The sequence below is a fragment of the Dermacentor albipictus genome, chromosome 4 (genome assembly GCF_038994185.2).
Source record: "Dermacentor albipictus isolate Rhodes 1998 colony chromosome 4, USDA_Dalb.pri_finalv2, whole genome shotgun sequence".
NCBI lineage: Eukaryota > Metazoa > Arthropoda > Arachnida > Ixodida > Ixodidae > Dermacentor > Dermacentor albipictus.
Genome location: NC_091824.1, coordinates 172,581,084 through 172,605,295, shown reverse-complemented (window position 1 = coordinate 172,605,295; position 24,212 = coordinate 172,581,084). Strand labels below are relative to the sequence as shown.

The 24,212-nt window shown below is 46.2% G+C and overlaps 1 protein-coding gene and 1 long non-coding RNA gene across 1 annotated transcript; one reads left to right on the top strand and one right to left on the bottom strand.

Annotated features, from left to right (window-relative positions):
• bru3 (bruno 3) overlaps window positions 1-24,212 on the top strand; it is a 1,518,741-nt gene that overhangs the window by 473,877 nt on the left and 1,020,652 nt on the right.
• Window positions 797-4,116, bottom strand: LOC139059730 (uncharacterized). Its single transcript, XR_011514330.1, has 2 exons — window positions 3,996-4,116; window positions 797-967 (listed from the first exon to the last, which is right to left on the bottom strand). It is a non-coding gene; the product is annotated as an uncharacterized lncRNA (long non-coding RNA).

Genomic DNA, 24,212 nt, shown 5'->3' with positions numbered 1-24,212 from the left:
GCACACTTTTTATAGACTAGTCTATAAAAAGTCTGAGTCTATAGACTGTCTATAGACTGTCTATACACTGTCTGTAGACTTATGGCCATACACTTTTTATAGACTAGTCTATAAGAAGTCTGAGTCTATAGACTGTCTATAGAACGTCTATAGACTTATGGCCATACACTTTTTATGGACTAGTCTATAAAAAGTCTGAGTCTAGAATGTCTATGGATTAATTAAAATTCATGTTTGTAGACAGTTGTCTGCATAATGTCTATGGCCAAGTGTATAGGCTTACAGTTCTACTTTTGTAGACTGTAGTCTATGGAATGTCTACAGACAAATGTATATATACTATAGACATTCATAGACTTCAGTCGACAAAAACAGAACTTTATAATCCAATACACTTTTTTCTATGACATTCTGCATACACTTGCCAACAAACATGCATTTTCATTAATTTATAGACACTCTATAGACACAGACATTTTATAGACAAGTCTACAAAGAGTGTATAAGGCCATAACTCCATAGCGGCTATATACAAGTTAGTTTACATTTTTCATTACATACGGTAGCAAAACGTTTTGAATGTATTTCATTTCATTTTATAGATATGAAATGCATGGAAATGCATGGAATGCAGATATTATGCATGTGCACCTGTTCCTTTTCATCTGCACTTACGCATTACCGTTAGTAGATTAATAAAGCTCCTGAACCAGCTGTACTTTCATATATGTTGCATAAACAGAAAGAATTTATATAGTGCTGAATCATGCAGTGCACAAAATAAAACAAATGCACCGGCAATGCATTAACCGTTTTTATTGCTCGATATAATACATGAATTCCTTAAATTCTTGTCTTATGCTATTATGGAAACAGATTAAATATTTACACTACTCCTTGGCAAGCATGGTCGCCAGGCTGGCCTTGACCTTTGTGTCATTAGTCCCAAAGGTGCTGCAGGTGTATGCTGCAAATAAGTACATGCAGCAATATGAGGCAAAAATAACAGATGTGTATTCTTTGTATGTTCATTAAGCAGCTGAATATATTTACTCAAACCATCTAAGTCAATACTTAATGCGGTTTAACTATGACTAATGGCTGCTTGTCAATACAATTCAGTACCTTTATGCAATGTTCTATTGCATGGTATGGTGAACAATTAAACAGTCACAACTGCTGCTCGTGTCAGCAACAGTATGTTCCCTTTTATGACAAGTTCATATATGATGCATTAATGTACTTATCCCAAATGGTCCCTATATTAATTGCGGAAACGTTACCCAGTTGGGCTGTCTGTACAGTTTTGTTGGCTGGTAGTTAAGTATGCCCGTGCAGAGGGATGTTTTCAGAAGACGTGACTGGAATATTCCCAGTATCATGCCTAAGATTGTAATTTATTTTGCTTAGTACACATTGAAATGTATTTCTCATACTTTTAAATGAATGGGTCATTGGCCATAACTTCAACAGATGGCAGATGGGTTGATTGTATTGATATGGTACCTTAATTTCTTGCAGGTAATGAGGCCTCTTGGGCATGCTAACAGGTTTCCAAGTTAGGTATACCACATGAGCACCCGAAATACCACACGAGCACTTTGTGTCATGGCACGACAGATATGCACCTCCTAGGAAACAGAACTGATAGTATAGTTCGAATGAATTCTATCACAGTAAATTATTTAAGGTGTTTTGAAAGATGAAAATTTTTTCTAGGCTATCGAGGTTCAGGACGTTTAGTTAACGCAAAAAAAAACATATTGAGTAAGAAATGCCTTGTCAGTCTGCTTGACTTTCTTTTTTTTCAATAAATAGAACCAATTTCCCTCAATTTTTATGAAGTGAAACGTTTTAAAAATATATTTAACACAGAGACTCTCTGGAAACTTTGACATGTAACAAGACAGCATACCTATGTGGCCAATTTAAAGCTTCCCGATCTTTTTCCAAGCCTTTCCTGGCTGTTTTCATGAAAATTTTCTGGCAATCTATGACGCCTGCAGCTTAAGTGCAATAAAAAATACTATGGTTTAATGCTTGCCAAGTAGTGCCAGTCCATAATATTTAGATAAAACGAATAACATGTCAGTCACTTAACATGTAGTATTAGATGCAACTGACTTGAATCCCTTGTTTAATAAAGCTGACAAGGGCTTCGGCAAGTTCGTAATTGATGGCCACACGAGTACAGCACGGAAGACACAGAGACACGCGTAAAACAAATGCAACAATGTGAGGGAAAACTATACAATGAGTTATTTTTACGGTTCAATAGTAGTTTTCTATATAATTTGCTCTCACCACTTATGCCTCTAGTTAACTTTGTTTACCTATGACTAAAGACTACATGGCAATATTAATCAGTACCATTATGATGTTTCGTTATATTACAGTATGATAAGCAGTTAGACAACCATAATGGTCGCCGGTGTTAGCTACGGTACGTTTCGTTTCAAGACAGGTTCATGTGACACACAGTGTACTTATAAAAATAAAAGAAATGTGAGAATCCCAAACGATTCCTATAATAATAATTGTTGAAACAAAGATACCCTGCTGGACTGTGCACATTTTTCAGGTGTTAATGCAATGTGCCCGTGCCGATCGAACATGCTCAGCATACTGACTGCAGTTTTGAACAATCACGTTAACATTTGCAATTTATTTCCGCTTAGAACAGTCTGCATTGTCTCTTTTCTCATACTTCGAGATGAATACATTTGCCACACTTTCAGTAGAATGCACATGAATGGGGGCGTACTGATCAGGTTACTTATCAACAAGAACATGTTACGATCTCTTAGGTGTGTTAATAAGGGTAGAACAAATGCAATGTCCACTGAATTATTTGAATAATCTGTGCGTTATCTACTAAGAAAAGACCACCAAATTGATAATCTGGCTCTTTTTTCTTTTGTACAGCGCATATAGTATGCAGTCTGTCCAAGACGACGGCACTACATGCAACAGTAATGAAAACCGGAACACTTATTGCGCACGACAAGGGCTTCATACCGTGCACGACTGGCACAATACGAATCTGCGCCAGCAGCTGCCTAGAGATTAAGAGCACGTAAACTGCATAACCCCGAAGCATCGAAAGGCGCTTAACGCTTTTCATATAGCTCGAAAGATAACTTCTGCTGCTAAACTGTTTAAAAAAGAGACAAAAAACAAATCTTCCAACTACCGTCAAACGCAATGCCTTCAGTCTGAAACGTGTAAAGGTGCTTCCCGGAGCGACTAATTTATTGTGCTCCAATTTTTTCGGCTAAGTTGCGAAGCTGCGAGTGACTGGGCTTATCGCAGGTTTCATGCTCCAAAAGCGTTTGTGGTTGCATATAAATAGATTGGGTGAATCTAGAGATTTTCGCTTGACATTTCTTCAAGTCTCGTGTTTTGCTTGCGGTAACTTCCCAAAATTATTTAGATTGGTTGCCAGAAACCTTAAAAATACTGCTACCTTTAAACAATGCGAAAACGGCAGTGCACACACTGCTGATGCATGCCCCGCAAACACGGCCTTTCATCCGAGTACGTTAGCAGTTATTTAACTATACGTGTCTGTCAGAACATTCTTGATGCTAACACAATTTCGAGATATATACGTAAAGCGTGTCACGAGAATTTCACTACACATGCGGCGCAGCATTCATCGCGGCCGGATCAAGCGCCACGAAATGAGATCTACCACACTGGCTGCCTAACATACACAATCCGCTTAGTGGTAGCTCAATATCAAGTTAAAACATGGTGTAGCTTCCTTCTTTACGCACCTAAACTATTATGCGAAAATCAACAAGCCCGAGCGATCGCTCGCCGTAAAACATTCCGTATAGTAGAAGCGAGAACAAGAGCGCGTTATGAAACCATGTCAACGACAAACCGACACTATACCCGAGTCGCCTGCGCTACATGCAGCCGCTTCGCGCTACGAAATGCGCTCACATAATCATGAGCTATTGACGCAAAACATCTTTGCTAAAGCTTACCGTTCAGTGTAGTTGACGTGTGATGCCACAAAGATGACACGCATACACAGACACCAACGTTCAGGCGGACACCGCACACCGGTACAACCGTATACGTGCCTGGCGCACTCGTTGAGATGGCGCACCGCCGCGCATGCGCAAGATCTCCGCGCATGCGCAGGAGCTCCGCGTGCGAGAGCGCGCGCGCTCGGAGGAGTGTGATCGCCTTTTCCTCCTTCATTTTTTTTTCGCTCTCTCTCTGCGCGCCATGCGCGCCGGAACGGGTGGCTTATTCGTCTTTATCACCATTATTCATCTTTTTTCGTGGACGAAGGAAATGCGCTGGCAGGTTGTATGACAAACGCTGTGGGCTATCGTATGAGACTGGAACGCTAACTTGAATGCGCTGTTTGTAAAAGCCATTACAGGGCCCTTCAAAGGTTTCAGACGCATTATTGCCAGCGTCGATTAGTAATACAGAGTACTTGTAGCATATCTTCCAGCGTACCACCAAATGTGATGCCCGCACGTATGTTAGTGCTAATTTTCTGTTCCGGTGATAGGTCAAAGCAATCAGTACAGCATTGAGGTACTCATATGCGTGGCTGCCCAGGCATACCGCCGGCGAAATACTGGGTGGGCTCTGATAATTTGGCACCTATTTTAAGTGAATGAGAAACTTTGATGGGTTTATAGTGCAGGATATCAGTCAACAAAAAACCGCCCTATGTTAGTGACGCAGCCGAGGTATGAAGAAAATGTGAAAAGTATCCGAGAATCGGACGACACACAACGCGAACACCACATGCGCGACATCGGTTCATCGCACATTCACAAAGTCCGCGTTGCCAGCTACAAACATTACGAGTGTCCTTGCTGTTAGCTCGATGCCTGTTTGGAATCCACTTGTAGCTGAAGCTGGCGTTCATAACAACTATTATAACAATTGGATCGGCGTTTTGCTTTCTTTATTCTACTGCCGCAAAAGTGATGCGACAACTGTGAAGACTGTCTTGGGATTGCCGAGACCGACTACGTAGATCATATCATGTGGTCAACAAATGCGGAGGTATACACTATGTGTATACTAATGTCTACAAATAGGCTCTACAGCAATCTCAGCAGTATACAACTTCAGTGGCTTATATCAAACGCAGCTACGTATTATCCACCGGTACCTGCGCTTGGTTACAGCGTACACGGGTTGGGCCCAGATTAACGATGTTTGTCTATTGTTAATCTATAGACATGCAATACCACGACAACTCAGAGGCAGACCAGGTGGTGAATTCACCACCTGGTCTGCCGGCTTTCGCGACTTATTCACCACCTTTGCCACATCATCACTATCTGACCTTCACCAGCTGGTCTCGCGAAGTGTACGTCCGGGAAGCAGCCAGGATTAGGGCCTTCGGGTGCCTGGAAGACCTTTGTGACTCGGACGTTGCCTGTTCCGCCGCGATCCTCGTTCGGTGCAACTGCACCGAATGACGACTAGCAGTCTGCACGGTTTGCCCGCCGCGCCGGGGTTGCACGCGGTGCCGGTCGCGCATGAACCAGTGCCATATCATCGCCTTCGCAGAGGGCGGGGAGTATGGGAACTCGGCATTACATATTATCGATTTTCTTATATAGACATTCAATACACCAGGAGAGAAAAAGAAATAGAAACCTTAGCCGACTATTATTATTAACTGTCTAATATAGAGAGTCTATAGACAGAGTATGGACAAAAATAAATAGAGACTGTATCTGCTTTCGTCTATAGGTAGTCCATATAGAGGGGAAGCAGACAAAAAAGAAACAAACACCTTATCGACTTTTTTCTATAGACCGTCCATAATCTACGAGTAGACGAAAACAAATAGAAACCTTATCGACTTTCGTCTTTAGAAAGTCTGTAGACAAAGTATGGACAAAAATAGATAGAGACCGTATCCACTTTCGTCTATAGGTAGTCCATAGAGGGGAAGGATTAAAAAAAACCACCTTATCGACTTTTTTCTATAGACTGTCTATAGACTGCGAGTAGACAAAAAGAAATAGAAACCTTATCGACTTTCGTCTATAGAAAGTCTATAGACAAAGTATAGCCGCCGTGGTTGCTCAGTGGCTATGGTGTTAGGCTGCTGAGCACGAGGTCGCGGGATCGAATCCCGGCCACGGCGGCCGCATTTCGATGGGGGCGAAATGCGAAAACACCGGTGTAGTTAGATTTAGGTGCACGTTAAAGAACCCCAGGTGGTCGAAATTTCCGGAATCCTCCACTACGGCGTGTCTCATAATCAGAAAGTGGTTTTGGCACGTAAAACCCCATAATTTAATTTAATTTTATAGACAAAGTATGGACAAAAATAGATAGAGACCGTAATCTACTTTTGTCTATAGGTAGTCCATAGAGGGGAAGGATACAATAAAGAAACAAACTCCTTATCGACTTTTTTCTATAAACTGTCTATAGACTGCGAGTAGACAAAAGAAATAGAAACCTTATCGACTTTCGTCTATAGAAAGTCTATAGACAAAGTATGGACAAAAATAGATAGAAGCTGTATCGACTTTCGTCTATAGGTAGTCCATAGAGGGGAAGTAGGCAAAAAGGAGCAAACACCTTATCGACTTTTTTCTATAGACCGTCTATAGACTGCGTATAGACAAAAAGAAATAGAAACTTTATCGACTTTCGTCTATAGACAGTCTACAGACTTTGTATCAACAAAAGTCCAAATCTATAGAAAGGAAAGGTCGTCTATAAGAAGTCTATAGACTGTCTATAGACAGTCTAAAGCCATTTTTGTAAGGGTACATCTGATGTCACCTTTTCTGATTTTCCTTAGCTTGCTAGTAAATCTAGTGGTGCGTTTTCTTGCAAGTTATTTCAGTTGAGAACAGTGTGGAACTGGGTATTGATTGTTATCCTTGCGGTAAAAGAGTGCTGGTCTCGCCCGAAAATTAACACACATGATCTTTCGAACATTTCTGCTACTCTCTCCCAAGTCACACCTACAGCTGCGCCGAGTGTTCCTAAAGGCGCTGACAGGCAATGGCAAGGCTGCGCTATTGCCAAGATAGAAGATCTTCCTGCGGTGCGCAGACAAGTCACGCCACAAAATCGAGTTGTTTTATTCGCCAACACTTCCTTCAAGGGGCACTCCAAATGAGTGTCATCGCAATGTGATGAGCATTCAGATCGCACATATTAATCGCGGCACACTTTTCTTATTTTCTTTCTTGTGCGCACTATGAAACAGTGGCTCGCCTTGCTAACAGTGTTTTTTTTTTTTTGCAGTGTTGTTGTTCTGTTCCTCTGTGACTCGTCTAATCCCCGACGCGACCATCTGACCCGTCAGATCCCCAATGAGACCGAGTTCTGCTCCAGAACTCGGTCAAGTTGCTTATTTGACAAGAAAGCAGCAGCCAGAATCCGCTAAGTTGAATGGAAAGGCGATTAAAGCCTCGGTATAAAACTTTGTTGTTATGTACAATGAACTCACTTTTTCAGAAAAGTACTATAGGAAGCGAGGATCCGAGATACCATGACTCGCACTGCAAACCAAATGTAGCTTTAGATTTTCCATTCTCGTCCCTTTTTGGGACACTGGCTTATTTGACAAGTTTCAGGATATTTTATTCTGCGCCATTATTATTGCTTTCCTTTATAAACCATGTTCGCGTTTCTGTCGTCCTCCTTCCTCACCATCCTTCTGTCCACTCCTACACAGAATAGCGTGCGTATACCTATACGCACGCTACTCTGTGCGTATAGGTATACGCACAGAGTGCGAGGTTATGCCTTCGTGATGTACACGAAGGCATAACCTCGGCTTTTCAATAAAGAGCGTTCTCGATTATTTCACCTTTTTACTTGCGAATTATTTACAGAATGTTGTCGCAATAAAATATTTACAAAAAAGAAGGGTATGTTTTTTTTTTTAAAACAACGTAGTTAGTATGTGTTTTTCAGCATATATTCACTGCGAGAAGAAAACCGGAAAAGTGGGGCATAGGTGGAGAACGGAAAACCAATATTTGCGTTCCGAAGGCCAAAAAGAAGAAAAACGTAGCAGCCGATCTAGTAAATGACTAAAACAACAAAAGACAAGCGCATTTTTTTCTCGATATGTTGCTCTACCAATTAGCCTAGCTTCGTACTCTTGTACGACATTTGCGTATTAGTTAGTCGGAAGCCAAGCTTAAACGGCATCGCCATGGGCTACAGGGCGCTGCAAATCGATATAAAATGGTGATTGCTTTAGTTTGTATATATAACATGCCATTAGCTTGGCGCACGTTAATTCGTATAACACTCATTCGCATAAGGAACAGTAAGTGCGATAGCGGGATAGCGTACACGGCCGGCATTACGTGGAAGCCACAGCTACACTTGGCTGCACAATGCATAAAGGCGCCACCATTCCACCGCTTGCCAAACATCGTTCAAGAAATGCGAAATGGCAAAGCAAGTAGCTCGCATCGATATTAAAAAATTACGCAAGCCGCTCGCACGTGATCGCTCTTACACAGCTAGCTGCTGCTATGTCGTGCGCAATTTAAAAGGTTATTTCGTTTCCTCTTCTCTAAAGTCGTACATCTGCGGCTGCGCGTCGACGCCTAGTGAACAGGCCCCCCCAATGCCTTCCCGGAGGACCCGCGAATGGCTTCACTGACAGCGCGGTGACATTAGCGCTACGCCGGCTTCAGCAGGAAGGGAGGGACGTGCGAAGGTAGTGCCTAGTAGGGCGCACTGCCGACGAGCCTCAATTTGCAATTCCCGGGTTCCCGAAACGCGCCTGTTCCGCGGAACTTCTTGCGAAACGGAAGCCGACAGCCTCTTCTGCCGCTCTCTCTCTCTCTCTAACCCGTCCCCGGGGGAATAGCGGGGAAGCTCTTCCCCTGTCGCCAATGATGAAAACGAGCCGCAGACGCACAAAACAGAACTCGGAATGGAATGCGCGAACACACACACACACACACACACACAAATATATATATATATATATATATATATATATATATATATATATACGAAAGTGATAGTCGGGGGCGGCCGGTGGGTCTTCGCTTGATACGGGGGAACGGTGACCGCGCCAAGCAGCTATCTATATACATTTATCGAGAGTCAGCCGTGTCGGACGGCAGCGGGAGCGAGGGGAAGGTACGCGGCGTCAGCTACCGCTGTGACGCCAGCAAGAAGAGGGCCCTCTATAAAAAAGGGAAACGATGGGCAAAAGAACAAGTGGGAAAGGTTCGCAACGGGGACAGATAGAGAGGGTGAGGGGGCGTAGAGATCGAGCAGTCCGCGCGCCGCGTGGTGGTGGTGGCGCTCCGATTCCGCGGAGCAGCACTTTGTGTCCCCGCTTTGTCTCCGAGACCGCCGCGACCGCTTCACTCCCCCCTCCCCCCGCTGTCAGTCTCCTTTTGTTCGGTCCCGAGAGAGGGAGAGACAAAAGAGGGAAAATCAGGGGGACAGGCCATGGCGAGAGTGTGCTCGCAGCGCTGTCTCGATCCCCACCCGTTAGTGAAGAGGAAGGCCGCGTGCTTATCCTCCCTAAAGTGGGAAAGGAGCCTGCGCTTTCCCACGAGTAAGAAAGAAGAGTCGTATAGAAACGAAACAGCTCCGAGAAGTGAACAGCGAGAGACGGGAAAGAAAAAATGAGGAACGACGAATGGCTCGCTTCGGCCAGGGAAAAAAATAGGGATGTATTCGCGCGCAAGTTTCGACTTATCGCGACTCGTTCGCTTTGACGGCGACGCTTTGTTGAAGAAAACCATGCTTGCTCGCCTCGGGGAAAATTAGACAGGTCGGCTGGCTCCTGTATCATTATCCGCTGAGTGTACTGTAAGAGATATGCCGCACTGTTTAGAAAAGTGAGCTGTAAGTGTGCGATGAAGCAGTGGGCTTCGAAGTGACAATGCTCAATGCTTGGTGTGATAAGCTGCTATTAGTGCACGCGTGACATCGTGAGCTTTTGAAGCCTTACATTTACGCAGTAGTTAAGGCTGGCGAACAATCGCGGAGGAGAGCAACATCTCCGAAAATGTAGTAATGTAAACAACGATGCAAAAGGGATCGTTATCTTTTTAAACCTTCGATTGCAAAATTAGGGTGAACCTGTTACCACACAAGTATTCCGGGAGCTCAAGAGGGAACAGCGCTAAGAACCTGGATAACGTGTTGTTTTCTATGCACCTTCACCTTCGTCCGTGTCGTTAGCGGTGTTGCCTAGCTCTAAGGACCCGGAGGAAGGTGAAGGCGCATAGAAAGCAACACGTTGTCCATGTTCTTAGCGCTGTTCCCTCCTGTATATGCAACTATATCCACAATTCCCGCCTGGATAAACAACTAGTCTGAATTTTCTATTTTCTTGGCTCTTTACCCTCCTTATACCGACACGTCAATACTTCCAATAAACCGGTGATAATTTATAAAATGAAGAAAATTATCCTCAAGGGTTGTTATTGTGGAAAAATCAGCCTTTAAGAAATAGCTTCGATCTTCATTGTTCTTTGCACACACATTCAACATTGCGTCAGGACTCGAATATATTTTATTATTGAACGTCTGGTGGTGAAGATGGGCGTCTAGGCTTCTCACTGACTTTCTGTGAAAACGAAAAGATGTTTTATTAAACAGACACACCGTGCAGTCATTACAAAGATAGACAAATAAAAATTGAACGTGTGCCAAGACCAGAATTTGTCACCGTAAAGGCGCCAATACACTTCCACGGGACCCGGCGCGCGCGGTGGTTGCGCTACGTCACGCCAGGTCGGCTACGCCCCGTCAGGCGAAAATACGTCCCCCTACAGTACAGCGCCGCGCCCCTGCCGCGGCTGGAGTAGCGCATGCGCAGAACACCACGCCGCTCCGTGGCGCCTGCCGTGGAACATAGCGATTGCGACCGCGGACCGGACTGCTGCTCGGCGATGGCACGGATGCAGACACATTCCGCAAGACGAAATTAAGCAGGAGACACACGGTGCGATTCGGCGTCCGATCCGACGTGCGGCGCCACATGCTCCGGCATGCGGCATACGACGATTCAGGGCACACGGTGCGTGCATCCGAAAGATTGAGCGGCGCGTAAGCTCCGCCCAGATACAGCCGCCCAGCTTCACTTCATATCCACATCAAGAAACACAATACAAACAACTCTGCACAACACTGCTTCGCTTTAAACGAATACTGTCAATAAAATTATGCCCCTACGAGTGACGGAACACTTCACAACGGCGCGTTGTCTACTGACGGCTCCGCCAACAACCAGTGATAGGGCCGGTAGGCCTAGTTAGGCGGACGCTGCGGCCGACGGCGCTGGCGATCCAACGCGAGCTCGTGAAAGAGCGCTTACTTTTACCAAAACAATTGACACTTTACATTTAGGTCGCCCGTAATTAAATACAATTGGTTTACTCGACGCAGTCGTTGCGAAGGGCAAACGTGCAAGTGAAGCGAGCAGCCTCGCTCAGACGGTCGGTGTGACGAGTCGGTGTGTGCTGTCTGCCCGCGTCACGGCTCCCTAACTCGCCAGTAGCTTGGTGCTAGTGTATTAGGCGCTGCTTTGCATAACAGGCACACGTTCGAGATAATTTTACTGAATTGGTAACAATTTCGTGTCGGAAACAAACTGCAGCAGGCAAGGAAAAAACAAAAAAAAAAGACTGCGAGAAACCGGCCAGCCAGTACCGCCTCCGTGGAGGGAACATCAGAGAACGTCACATGCCAGCGACGCTGTCATTGGCTGAGGCCAAACGACGGTGCGGTTGTCGGACGCGTCGGACGATGAAAATCTGCCCGGTTTGTCGCACGCCGGACGTCCGTACCGGCGCTTCGGCACGGCAAAACAACTCGATTCCGGCTGCCGTTCCGGTGCGTCGGACGCCTGATCGGACACCGAATCGGACCGTGTGTCGCGTGGTCTTCGTCGAAAGAGGAACAGGTCTCTCTACATAACACAGACACGCTGCTGCCACTCCTTTTCGTCGCTTCAACAGCTTTCCGTTCATGAGTATAGCGGTCCCTCAGCCGCTCCCATAGTTTCAGGCACTCTTCGACTGAAACAAGGAAAACAAGACAAACAAACAGGCACTGAAGGAATAGCATATCCAGAGACGTATACACACACGTGCGTAACATTGACGCTCCTGTTGAGAGGCCAGAGTACATGCGTATCTGCTCCCACGCGTTGTTTTCCCGCTCCGCATCCCAGTAGTCCATTCTTTTGGTGTCGTAGACACACGGGTGTTGCTGGACGACGCCCAGAAACCTTTCGATTTTGGAGCCGCACATGTCGGGCGCGCTTTCTTGCGAAGAGGCCATCTCGTTCTGGCTCAGCCTGCCGAGTAGTGAGTCTCTACTTAGACGAGAGAGGGCGCTAGGCGCTAACTTGCTCGGCGCGGTCGGCGCGAAATGCAGTCGGTTGCATTCGGCGCCGGGCGACGTCCGAGCGCGCCGAATGCCGCCGGTCGCGTCGGCGCCAGATGCCGCCGGACTGGTCGTGTTTTCGACAACGACGAGCGCGCGTTACGTCGGAGTGTATTGGCGCCTTAATAAATGATCGGTCGTTAACACCGTGCCTGAAACAAAATTTTATAATTAGTTACTGGTGCTTCTTCTTCCTTATTATTTTACCTCACGTCTCAGGCATCAGCTTATCTTTTTAATTTCTTCCTTAATGTACTGTTGCGAGCAACAGTTTGGGCACCAAAGGTGCTACGTTTTTTTTTTCCGCAGCCTGGGCAGGCCGGTTGAAATCAACAGCTCACGCATTCTTGCGCGTGTTTTACCAATACAGTTCGCGTGTGACCAATACCATTCCAGGCCATGCAGCTGCTCTAGAAGATATTGAAATTTTTTGCTGATTCCGTGGCCTCCAAACTTTTGCTCGCGACTGTACATCACTCGCATAGCGGTCGTTAATTTTTCGAAAGAAAGCTTATAAAGATATGACTCACTGAATCTTTTGGCCGTGACTTGCGTCACTCTATCATGCATATAAACCACCATCCTGGTTTAGCTTGGTACAGCCGTATTCGTTCACATGGGTGGCATGAAAATGCTTACCAGGAGCGTAGCATTAGTTTACATGTTGCGAGAAGAAATGAAATAGCTGACAAACACTCTTTCTTCCTTTTAAATGCGAAAGCAATTCTATGCCTACCCAACGAGAAAACCCGTCCGTCCGTCCATCACGTAAGACGAGATTGCTTTCAAGATAGGGCCCGCAGCAGCGAGCGGATTGGCCTCCATGCTGCTTCTCGCTTCAACGCCAACTAAGCGGCCAGAGCGCAGCGCACACGAAGCTATCAGCATTCGGTGCGCTCGGTCTCCATCGAAGATCGCTTTCGAGATAGGGCCCGCGCGGCCGCCCCATACGCAGCCGCCACCGGCGCACGGTTCGCATGGTTCGCATAATAGTTCGCATGTAGAAGAGGCAGCGTCATCGATTTAGGTTTACCAAACATGACACTGTTCAATTACGTCACGTACTACAACGTGCATCGGCCAGTGCTCATCTTCCACAAAGCAGCGACATCATCCAAACGCACCATCATCCTATTTGAAGATCAAGAAGAAACGAAACAAAAAGAACTAAAGAAGAAGCAGTGTACATAACAAATTTATATATTTGCTTCATTTACAAAATCTCTCTCGCCACTTCATCACACGTCCACATTGCTGCTACTCGTGAAAATTGCTGCTACTCGCCTCTTTTTCGTTGTCTCATGCTGGTCTCAGTTAAGATTTCGGTGTTACAACCGTGCTCCTTCATTTCACAATTCTTTCGCGGTGTTTCTCGCAATTGTGCCAAAACACAACTGCAAACAACGACGAAACAGCAGGTGATTTATCGCAAATGCTTGCGCATCATTTAGATAACTCCCACGTGAGATTCTGCATGTAATTTTTTTTTCAGTGTACACAAGTCTAGGGCCGTATTTTCACTACCCTTTCCTTCATGGTGTTTTTTTTGTCCTCTTTATCGAATCATAATTACTACCAGTGTTTTATATTAATTTCCTTTTTATTTGCATTTTGTGTATTATCGGTTTGACATTTCCTTTAAATTCGAACCTTACGCAATGGCTTTGAGTGCCGTAGCGCATTTTTAAATGAATAAATAAATGAAATTAGTGTTGTTTGCTATTGGTTGAAACTTTATCTTACAAACGGTTTTAAAGGGACACTAACGAGTAGAATTATTTCTTCTGCATCAGTAGATTAACCTTCTACGACAATAAAAACAGCACTTTTACCACAATAAGACGCTTGGTAAGCTAGAAAAAGCGCACAAGCGAAAGAAGGGTGGCGACGCCTCCGTCAAGTTTTTGCACCTGGTCGCTGTGACGTCATGGGTTTTGATGGCATCTTCTAGGGCCTACTAAATATAGATAGCGCTACAGATTGACTACATTGTGTTCTAAAGGAACCAAATATTCAACATGTCAAGTTTCGGGAACCTTTACTCAGGCAACACGGCCCAAATGCGAAAACATACTTTGGAATCCCTGAAGTCACACTGACGTACCGGCGTCGGGGTTTCAGTGCGAAATTCAAATACTGATACTTCGACCTACATTTTCTCATCTAATAATCAAACTATTATTTTGAAATAATTGCCTGCAGGGCTCTCAAGTAATTCTTTATTAGTCTAAACTGACTTATTGTTTTGCTTTAATGTCCCTTTAACGTGACAAGTTCTTCTAGATACGGGCCTCGGAGTTGAATAAGAGACTTACATGATCATGAGCTTACATGATCAATTACATGAGCTTGAAACTATCTGTCTACTAAAAGAGAGAGAGAAAATGATAAAAGAAAGGTAGGGAGGTTAACCAGGACTGAGCCCGGTTGGCTACCCTACACTGGGGAAAGGGAAAGGGGGACGGAAAGATGAAAAGAAGAGAAAGTCCACTGGAGATATCAGTCGGTCACTCAGTCCGAATCACAGATGCTGACTCAATCCGGTCGCTTTCAAATATCGCAGCAGCGCTTTTGTGGCCTTTTGTAGCTGCGATATGCGAGGCCATGGTCCCAAGATCTTCTTCAAGGTGAACGGCTTCCCATCTAGCTGATTGAGAGCTGTGCAGACGTCTTGCCTTTCGTTTTCATAAGATGGGCAGCAGCGCAGTAGGTGTTCTATGGTTTCCTCGACACCGCAGGCATTGCACTCGGCGCTATCAGCCATTCCAATCAGAAATGCATAAGCATATGAATATGCATATGAATATGCATATTTATATGAATATGAATATGCATATAAATGCATAAGCGTATGAAGCATCAAGGTAGGCTTGAACAGACGCAAATTATTGTTGTTTTTACCAAGCAGTGCATGTGTAGCAGATATTCCACAGAGGTTAGCGGGCAATTCTCCGTTATAATTTGTTCTAAACTATCAACTGTATAAGACGCTCTTCATTCTGCATCAGCTGGCAATGTGTTAATTTCCTTCTCTCAGGCGAAGAGAGTCTTGTAGTTGAGAGCTGGTTAAGACCTTTCTTTCCTTTGTTGTCTCTTTTTCTGCCTTTCCTTCGTTTCCTTTTCTGTTTCTTTACGGGGTACCAGTCGGGCAGACAAAGTTACAACCGTGACAGACACGACCCGGAAAGCGTTGCTCGGCGTACCGGCAGCATCTGTACGCGTTTGCCTGCCCGTCTCGTCAGCGGGCCATCGTTTCCGGCGACGCGTGCGGCTCGTGTGTGCAGAGAACTAATAAGCGACACGCCGCGAGGAGCGTGACACGTGGGAGAGAGTCGCTCGCAACGCCCCGTCGTTCCCTGCGCAGAGCGCGCGGCGTCACGGCAGGGCGCCATTTGCGCGCTGTCCGCCTCCCTGGCGGCGGAAGCCCTCCCTGTGCGGCATGCCGTTGACACGCACGCGCTGCTTTGCTTCAGGGGCGCAGAGGGATTATTTCTTTTCTTGAAAAAACATCATATTGCAGGCGAAGTACAGTTTGGCTACCGAGAAGGGTTTTCTACGGAAGACGCTCTTTTGTTAGAGAAATAAACTATATTAGACTATTTTGAGCGGGAAATAGGCGTATTTGAAGACTACTCGAAGGCTTTTGGTAGCATAAATCGCACTACATAAGTGAAAAAGTTAAGCCGCTATGGTTATCGGAGTATTTTTGGATCTGGTATTTTCTTACCTTAAACATCGCCAACAGCAAGCATATATAAAGCATCACGCTTCAAAAATAAAGCAACTTGTGGCCGGTGTTCCACAAGGAAGCATTGTGGGGCCGCTTATGTTCTGCCTGTAAATTAACGACTTAGTCAAACTTAATAATTCCACACGAGATATAATATATTCTGACTACGCTACACTTCTTTTTACCGCCCGTGACGGAATAATGATGCCAGCCATGTATTACGGACACTATCTTCATGGAGTAGTAACAATTCTCATAAAGTAAACGCTGTTAAAACAAAAGTTGTGTTGTTCAGACTTAACACCTGCAAAATGGATGGTCAGATAGGATTGTATTATGAAAACTCACCTCTTAAAATAGTCCCTTGAGTTTAAAATCTGGAACTTTGTTTGAGGAGCACATGTCATGGAATAAGCACACGGAACTGATTACAGGAACAATTTTACGGGTCTGCGGTAACTTAACAAATGCAAGTTTTACTTGCTAAAAGGTATTAAGCTGCTCATTTACAACAGCTTGTTTGCGTCACATATGTAAAACACTGCCAATTAGTGTAGGACACAACTACCTTAGCCAATATTAGTAACCTCCACACAAACCAGAAAAAGGCAATTCGTGCCATCATGAATTTCCCACGCAACAATCACACTGAACCTCTTATTTATCAATTAAACTTAGTTCCTTTGCTGAAGTTATACAAGAACACACTTGTTAACGCTATGAAATAGCTGTTTCCAGGAATAAGATTTTCTCCAGCATTTCTTATTTTATAAAGAAAAAGTCGCAGTTCTGCAGAAAGGCGAAACACGGATTGCGATAGGAAATAAGTAGATAGCTGTACGAAGTAAAGAGAGTAGTTTTATCGGCCGTATAAGCCTGTAGCCATTCGCTTACTAATTCAATTAACAATGATACAATGTGTAAGGGTGACTGAACGAGGACGTAGAAAGAAACACACACACAGAGACAGCTCTGTTTTTGTGTGTTAGCTCCTTTCTACGTCCTTGTTCAGTCGCGCTTACACATTCTATCATCGATTCAAACCAACAAGCCTGCCAACGTGTTTTAACTAAATTAACGAGCATGGTGTCACGCGCGCACAGGTAAATATGAACACATCTAGCTCGATGAGCGCGAAACTCGCAGTCAAAATGCTGGAGCGAGGAATCGCAGCAGCAGCAAGAGAATTGAGCTTCGTGCATCTCTCGCTTCAACGTGAATACAAATTCGGAAACAGCGCGTACGGAGCTACCGGCACTACGCGCCCTCTGCAAACATCGCAGATCGCTTTGAAGATGAGCCCCCGCGGGCGCGCACAAAGGCCACGTCGCAGATCTCTTACAATAAAGCTTTCAGGACACACGAGCGCCGGCAACGCGCCCCTATGGCGTCCGCCATTCGCGTGCCCGACGCCGTTGTCGACGCCGTGGATGTCTCCACACTGTACGGAGTTGCGCGCGTGGTGGACTTTGAGGCTCCCTAGCAGCCGCCGGACTACTTCTGGCTCGGCTACACATCCAACACGATTTTCAGATATAAGAAAGAGTCAGAGTGCCAGAACTATGGAGAGGCGTCATCCGAGTTCGACCTCTTCCAACCAAGATGGATAGAGAAGACCATATTGGACGCCGCCAAGCTAGGGCGGAAGCTTTGGAGCGTCACTATGGAAACAAACATGGAGTTTACTACGTAGATGTCGCTGGGCCAAACCACGGGGGGTGGTATACAGCAGCAGTCACACATCAGGGAACACAGATGGATGGGCTCACTTTTCGTGCACCGGGTACAACACAAGCAGAGGAGGTAGATATCGCCCTAGCTGCCTCGGACTCTAATTCTAAATATAGCATTACGGATTCGCGTGGTTCGCGCCGTAATTACGAGGCTGGTTGGGTCACCCTATTGGCTCAGCGAATCCTGTGAAACTACAGCAAGGATGTCGATCCCACCCCCGCTATATAGTTTGGACTCCTGGCCATCAGCGCCTTCAAGGGAATTAAGCTGCTGATGCGGCAGCCTGAGCCCTCACTTACCGGGCGTCCCCTTTGGCCTCTGAGGTCCTGGAACAAGAAGGCGGAATTCTCTTAACTTTCAAAGACATTGGGCGCGTTAAGTTAAGGCGCTCGAGCGCGCTCTAGCCAGCAGAGCGCGCTCTTTTAAGCTTAACGGCTAAAAAGCGACTTCCGGTGCGTGATTGCGGAGCGCGCTCTACGCGCACCATCCTGGAAACGGTGCGCGCGGTGCGCGAGGGCGCGCGCCTGCTATGGCTTCCGGAAAAATGACGTGTTTCCTACTCTTTCAACCAATGCAAGTCCGTTCTCCTTGCCCACTCGTTCCTCTCGCCGCCGCGCTGCCGGGCGTCTGAAGCTGCTGTCAGGCGAGATCGGCAACGTGTTGGCGCGCTTTGAGCTTGCATCGCATCGTAATTCGCTGCTGCTGCCTCCGTCGCCGCGCGTCAAGTTCTTCTACCTCAAGGACTGCAAAAGTACGGTCGGCGGGGCCATTTTCCAAAAGCGCGCGAAGTGCAATAGCGGATGCGGAAGCAACATAACATTCGCCAGAAAACAGTCGCACGCACCCGAAAACAGTCGGCGAAAATGGCCGTTAAGTTAGGCTCCGAAGGCGTCGCACTCGAGCGCACTCGAGCGTGCTCCTTTGGAGTTCGGAGCGCGCTAACTTAACGCGCCCATTGCTACCTATTATAAGGATATCCACCGTCGTTACCCAGCCCCAGCTAAGGGAGTGGGGAAAGCGAACGAACGCGTTCTACTTCGCTTATACACCAACACAATGCTGTGCCCGGCAGCAATGAAACACTTTGATCCTGCGATCACTGGCAGGTGCCAACACTATGGCGAGGTGGCTGACACTTATCACATGGTGTGGGCCTGCCAGCAAAATTCGGCTCTCACCGCCCACGCCAACCCTACCCGAGAGGACTGGGAGGCGGCCCTGCTTGGTTGCTCAGACCTTCAGGCCCAAAAGGCCTTGGTGAAGAGGGCCAGGCTGGTGGCTTCGACCAATGGGGTCCCGGACTAGGGACTCCACCTATTATGTAGGGCTCCTGCGCGAGTCCACACCTCTATTTCTTGTTTAATAAATGCTTTCCACCACCACCGGAGAAGAACGGCCCCCCTCCCCCCTTGCCTCGCGCGCGACTGGAGAGGGCACGCATCCGTCCCGCGTGCCTCGCTCGCCGCATTGAACCGAGTTCGCCGGCTCACCTTCGCAAGCTTTCACATACAGCACACGGCGCGTGGCGACGGTTTTATCGCCCTTGGACTTTATACGGACTCTATCGGTGATGGCGACGGCAGAAATGCGTCTGGAGTGTCCATATAATTGCTATCGCAATAAAAGTAAATTCTGCCTCTGATTCAAGTGCAGGGAATCAAAGTCGCGAGAGTCTGGGTCGTGGTTTACGGCGTCTCTACTTCCGCCTGTCTTTGGCCTTCAATTTCCCACTACACCGGACTGGATGCCATGACAAAGCGCGACCAACTTTACCAGGCGTACAACTTTGCCAGCAGAGCCGAGGACTGAGGGCTCTCCAACCTAGCGGCACATCTTACAATTAATAAAGTTTTCATGCATTCATTCATTTAGTTACGGCAACACCAGAACGTTCCTGAACCAAACCACGATGAACAAATGAACCTAGAGGTCCGTTTTCTAGATCGTAACTGCTGTTCGTTGCATGAGGCGAAACATATCTTTTTCATTCGAGGCCGCTTTCCTGGATGAAAAACATTTTTCCTCTTAAATGTTTTATATTGTGTTGGTACGATTGTTTGGCACTAAATATGTGCAGGCACTGGATTAAGTTGCAAATCTGTAATCGCAGAGCCTGCACAACGACACGGTCCACTGTGGGTATCGCATCGTATCCTTTCTAATCGATGGCACTGATAGGAAAGGCGCACGCCATTCAGGGGTTACAGGCCAAACAAATTGCACGTTTCTTCGTTTGCGTACGGTATGCTAACCGGGCCAGTGAGTGGAAACGCCATCACCGAGTCGTATCGCGCGTCGTTAACGCACCATGACTGAACGCCGCGGAATTCGGCCCATGTGATGGAGTCGCCTGCGCGCAGATGGGTGTTCCGAGTGTGCTTCGTTGGGAGCGAACAATGTTTTTTGTTTTGCGGACGACCGTAATCGCCGAGAGCGTGTTTCGTTCATTTTCTCTTTCTTTTTATGATTTCGTTTTTGTGATCATAAAGGGGAGGCAGAACGAACTACGTATTTGCGGTACCGCAAGCAAGAACCAATGCGCGCCACGCGCACTTGCAAACCTGTGCCATCGCCTGGGAAAAAAAAAGAATAAGGCGAGAGAAAAATAAAACGAATAGGAGGCAAAGCGACATAGCGAGGTAGCAAGCCTCGCCTATCGATCATGTCTCAGGCTCACTGCGGCGTGGAACATGGCGTCCCTCTTCAAGTGCCGCCGTTCGACGTTCTTCCGTTCTGTTTCACTCTCTCTTCAGTTTTCTGTCCTCGTGCTTCCTACACTATTTTCTTCTCTCTCCTCGTGAACGCCAAAAAATGAAATATGAAGCGATATCGAATGAGCTTCCTGAGGCTGTTTGTCTAGATTCGGTCTGGCGAAAGTGGGCTGGCGCCTCTATTCTCGTCTCCGTCGTGTTCTCTGTTTATTTATTCCCGCGAACGGTGCGAATATGCTTGCTCGTTTTCGAGCGAGAAGACGCAGAAGCGAGGTGGGGATTGGGGACAGGGAGGGAAATCGGATAGGGATGCAACGGGGCGCGTTGCCTCGATGCCTCGGCACTCTTTCCCTCCCCATTCCCTCGCCCTCGCACCACGGTAAGGCATCGCTTTTGACAGATCGCTGGGTTTTTGGGCGCCAGGTTGCTTGCGCAGCTGGGAAAACTTTTAATGATCGAGTGACGAACTTTTGATGACGCGGAACATTTGGTACCTTGGGAATTTCGAGGACGCGGTGTCGAGTTGCTCTTTTCACTCGCGGTTCGGAAAGGACTTTTCTTGTGGCCACTAGCCTATAATTGGACATTCCCGCCCTGATGAAATTATGTCATTCACGAATGAGTGGACAAGCAGGGCGCAGAATCAATCGAAAGGAATCTGAATACAACCGGTGTTTTTCGAAATAATTTTTTTTTCATTTCTTTAATTTCTTTCTTCCGTTTCTTCTTTTTTTTGACATATCCCTACGAATCGCGACACCTGAATGCCCCAACTTCTCGTTTAAAGATAAGGAATGAAAAAAGTAAGGTAAGGCGTAGAAAATCCTCCATAACATTGTCAAGGAGCTTCGCATTTTCCCTTACACTTCTTACTTCTGAATTCGTGATAGGAAGCAATTTCTTTTATGCTTCGTATGCGTGCCGATGTCAGTAATTTGGGAGCTATTAAGGTATATTTCGTTGAAGAAAGTGTACGAGTGAACTCACATTAAATCGTTGTGCGCATAAACGCTCACACTGTGCCGTTACACGCCCGACCAAAGGAAACACATGCGCTGCCGGGCACTGCTTGGTCAAGAAAAAACACATGACTCCGTGCAGCTGAGGAGTTTGTCCACTCTATCGTGCTGGTCCACTGCCTGCGCCGTGCCGCCACTTTTAAGGCCCACGTGACGCCAACGTTTCCTCAACCGTTCCTGCGCTGATTACGCGAAAAATCTTTTCTCCTCTTTGTGTTCGTATAAGGGGACATCGCACTAGCGCGTAAAAACAGACACGGACAGGAGCATGAAAAAAGACACACCGAACGCTATTCATCAACAGGCTTTATTCTCAGGAGGGCAAATATAAATGCAAAAAGACACGCGCTACATGATCAATGCCTAAAGCGCATGCGCTCCTCATTCTTGCACCTCATTGTGCAAGAATTTTATTTCTTTTGCTGTCAAAGATACGTTAGGTTTGCTGACGCAAGCCTGTTTTTCGGTTCGGTGTGTCTTTTTTCATGTTCCTGTCCGTGTCCGTTTTTACGCGCTATAGTGCGATGTCCCCTCATACGAATAACCACCAACTAGCCCAGATTTCTGCCTTAAACTCTTTGTGTTCTCGGCAATGTTTCTACCGAAGAAAATGTTTGAAGTCTGAGAATGGTGACTTTCTTGGTTACGATAGAATTTTCTTTAATGCTTAAGCGCAGGAAGCTTCCTGAAAATATTCTCGTGATCTCAAATTGAAATGCGTTGCCAGAAAAAAAAAAAAAACATCTTTCAGCCGCTGACGCCCTGAATAGTGATGTACTGTCTGCAGAATATGGAGATCAGAACTTCGTTTTTTGCGCAATATTCTAAAAATGGTCTTGATAGAAAGTCCCTTCGTCTTCTACGTCAGTTTAGGGGGCACTTGCGATGGTGGCAGCAGTATATAGCCGCATGGAGTTTAGCCTGGCAATATGCGCTAGTAGTCACTCCGCCTGTGTGCCTTCTACTTTGATGATCAGGCACCTCAAAAACCAATGCCACAGAGAAGAACAAACAGCGCATGGGACTGCGCTGCGGTATGCAAGCAACCCTTCGAAAAAGTTCTCGATGTTACAGGGGCGAATCCGTGACTAGCTTGTCTTCCGTAGAATTAAGTAGAACAGCCTATATGTCTTGCAGCAAGGTAGCATTAATACGGCTAAATGAATTGTTCCCTGTCTCTTGTTTGTCACGCAGACAACAGCGTGGAGAAGGCACCCCTCAAAGCTTAGGTAGCCATGAAAGAGCGTACTAACGCTTATTTTTACATTGTATAAGAGGAATACTTCTTTGCGGGGCCGCTTGACCATGCCAGGCTGGTGGGGCGGTTTTTAAAGCTACCGGAAAAGTGTGAATCATCGTCATGATCAGCCTTGTTACGCCCACTGCAGGGCAAAGGCCTCTCCCACACTTCTTCAACAACCCCGGTCATGTACTAATTGTGGCCATGCCGTCCCTGCAAACTTCTTAATCTCATCCGCCCACCTAACTTTCTGCCGCCCCTGCTAGGCTTCCCTTCTGTTGGAATCCAGTTCGTAACCCTTAATGACCATCGGTTATCTTCCCTCCTCATTACATATCCTGCCCATGCCCAGTTCTTTTTCTTGATTTCGACTAAGACGTCATTAACTCGCGTTTGTTCCCTCACCCAATCTGCTCTTTTCTTATCCTAACGTTACACCCATCCTTCTGCTTTCGATAGCTCGTTGGGTCGTCCTCAATTTAATGTGCGAATAGATTGCATATAACAGCTGCTTTTGAGTCACAGAGCAGAAATTGCGATGAAGCGTTATTTATTTTGTTAGGATGCGATACTTAATCCACCCGTTACCTTTTAGGCTGATTTTTAATCTATATATCCTATCACCGCTTCGTGAAAACCGTCTGTGCCGTTACGCGATCGTACACACAAGATGAAAGGAAAACTTTGAATAACAATAAGCGCACGATTGCCTGTAATTTGTCAGTTGAAATTTAGTTTGCGACATTACTACGGATGTAGGTATCGACGAGTGAAAGCTACATTCAGGTACTTCAGGTAACTCAGGTACTTCATGGTAATTCATGTAACCAGCCCATGTTTTAATGTATCCTGCGCCAATCTTTGCTTGCAGGATGTTTTATTTAACGACTGGCGCATCGCTAAGACGGCCTTGGAATCAATAAAATGGCGAATAAGTCGCTTTTCTCTTTTGTTTGAGCCGGCTGTGCTCTCATCACACTTTACTAGAGAGCGATGGAGGCGTTATTCAGGGCTAACCGTGTTGAAACCTCACGTTTCCCCAACCCCATTACCCTTAACAGACCGATGAGCCATATATATATATATATATATATATATATATATATATATATATATATATATATATACTGTTACGCGTGAAGGAGACCGTTTATAACTCTTACGGATGAAGGGGACCGTTTGCTTTAAGTCGCGAAGGTGAGCGCAAGAGCGGTCAGCTGGTTGATCAGCTGAGCGTCGTTCTCTTCTTCCTTCCCCCCCTCGGGTCCTCAAGCACGTTCACCGGTCTTCGTTTTATTCATGCGTAACATTCCTCTCGTCGCAGACGAAGCCCGCCGGGCGAGTCAATCCATTTGTCGTGATGTGAACAATTTCAAGCG